The sequence below is a fragment of the Aplysia californica genome, unplaced genomic scaffold (genome assembly GCF_000002075.1).
Source record: "Aplysia californica isolate F4 #8 unplaced genomic scaffold, AplCal3.0 scaffold01678, whole genome shotgun sequence".
In the NCBI taxonomy this organism is placed as follows: domain Eukaryota; kingdom Metazoa; phylum Mollusca; class Gastropoda; order Aplysiida; family Aplysiidae; genus Aplysia; species Aplysia californica.
Genome location: NW_004798948.1, coordinates 7,690 through 10,189, shown reverse-complemented (window position 1 = coordinate 10,189; position 2,500 = coordinate 7,690).

Below are 2,500 nucleotides of genomic sequence, written 5' to 3'. Positions count from 1 at the left end.
AGCCAAACGGGATACATGCAAACGTCACTCGGGTTGGAACCTGGAATTTTTATAATATGAAGGTCAAGTCTGTAACAAGCCTTGCTGCATCGGCCAAAGCAGTACTTTGATGTGGTCTTTCACTGTCGTTTATTGGCTTAAAGTGGCCGTTATTAGGGTTACGTTCTTTTATCTTGAAGTCTTCATTGTGGGTGGTTGGCGGGTGCTCTGGTTTGGTTTGCTCATTTTTTCATATCAAACACCTACCGTCCTAGTCTCTCCTCCTTTTTTGTATTTGTTACTCATCTGTACCACCTCTAATCTTCGGTACTTATATAATTTTTTATTTATGACCATATCGTATTGCAAGTGCCTCAAAACACTTACTAAAACAATAAAACAAATGCTTTCATTTTTCGTCACACGTTTGCTGTCAGTGCGCCATTTACTCTCCACCGCATCTGTGGACAGAACACACGAGAAAGAATATGTTCTGTTTCAGCTTCACGAAGTGGCCAAGACACATCCCAGGCCCCCTTTCACCCAGAGGAATTGCTGAAACTAATGACCTTACACTGGAATCCCTCGGGAGTAAATCAAGAGTTCAGATCGCGAGAAACCCGATTGCATGTCCGTATTCGCCGCTCTCGATTGAATTTTTCTCACGTGGGGCACAAATGGAAGATGAACGTGCGGATTGTATTCTCCGATCATATAAAGCATTATTTGGCTGTGAGTGGTTGAAGAAGGAGCAAACTGTCTTCTGACATGGCTAGTCCATGCTTTGGAAGACGATAGCTTTCATTTATCCAACTCACGAAAGCTTCCTCGTTCGGGCTTTAGGACTTCATTCTTAACTACCCCCATCTCCGTCCCCATTTCATTTCGACAAGGAAGTAGTTTTAAAAGAGCTCAGTGCCCTGCAATATATTATGCTCATGCGTATCTTCAGACAGAAGTTAGAATCTAGTTATTTCTAGCACAATTACATCATTTCAAAAATATTTCTTTAATTTGTTTTCGGAGGTGGGTATGCGGCTAGGTATTTTTGGTCTCTTTCATGGTAAGAATGGTTGGAAACAAAGTCACGTGGAAACAAGATCATTCTCTATATTTCTCTACTTCCCCTCTCCCTTCATCTCTCTCTCTCTCTCTCTCTCTCTTTCTCTCTCTCTCTCTCTCTCTCTCTCTCTCTCTCTCTCCCCTCTTTGTCTCACTCTTCGCAGGTCGTAACTCGAGTGTGGTGCGGTCATTTTCTATGTATTGTAGGCGTAATGTGGCCTTTATTAGGTAAAAGTGCCCTAAAATACATCCTGACAATTCTTCCTTTCTCCCCTTTCCCACTGGTTTTATGTACGCTACATAACAAGAGCTAGTCATAAATAAAATCTTAACATGGGAGGGGGGGGGGGGACTCACACGCCAGAACTCTCAAAAGTTGATTTTAAATGAGTATACACGTTTTTAACACACTCAATACTAATTCAGGAGGCGGGCTGCTTCGACCCTAACCATAAGTACCAACACGAGTGAGAGGGTTATAGCCTCTCAGCCGGCAAACTAAGATTCTTGACACAAATCCCCCGCTCCCCCCCCCCCACATACACACGGTAATGAAACGCACGTATTCAGTATGCCATGTCGAACTGTTTGACCAATACACCACAAACTCCAATCGTATACAAGTGGCACCCTTTTCTCTGTATAGCTCTCTTTAGTGCAGTGGCGTCAGAAGCCTAGTTATTAGGCCACTGGACCCGCAATGGTGAGATTACTGGTTCGGGAGTTCCAGTCCGACTTTGTGTCCTTGGGAAGGCACTTTACACGAAGTTCCCATTTGGCTTAGTCCTTTCGGAAATGGACGTTAAACTCGGAGGTCCTGCCTTTTAAATAACCAAACAATGCTGATAGGGCAGTTACACCTTTATCATTATTTTTTTTTGGTGCCAGCTTGTCGATAGACGTAACGACCTAATAAGAAATGTGTTCCTTATAGGGAGCTCAGATTGTACAAAATGAAAAATAAAACGAATCTAAGTCTGGTGAGCTGTGTCACGCCCCTTTCCTTTCAGTAATCGCCACAAAAGCAGAACGATGTTTGTCTTGGCAAGGGCAAGAAAAACACTAACGTGCAGCTATGCATTAATCAAGATAAATCCAAAGTCAAAACAAAACAGAAATGAAAACCACAAATTTCAAACAAGCAAAAAGACCAACAATTTGTCACAGTTTCACAATCAACGTTGATCGTCCTTTCTCTGGTCGTAGATGAGTAATGTCTTTCTTTGTTTTTCTCCTCACTCCCTTTCCTTGTAAAACAAACGAATTTTCAGTGCTAAAAGAAATTCGGACTCCCTCCTCTTTCAATGTGCGCCTTGGTGTCTATAATAATTGTTGAGACTCAGGTGCTTCGGAAGATTCCACTAATAAAGTGAAATTGAGACCCCTAGTCCAAATTAAAGACGCGCTGACTTTCAGAATTAAGAGGGGGAAGAGAGAGAGAGAGAGAGAGAGAGAGAGA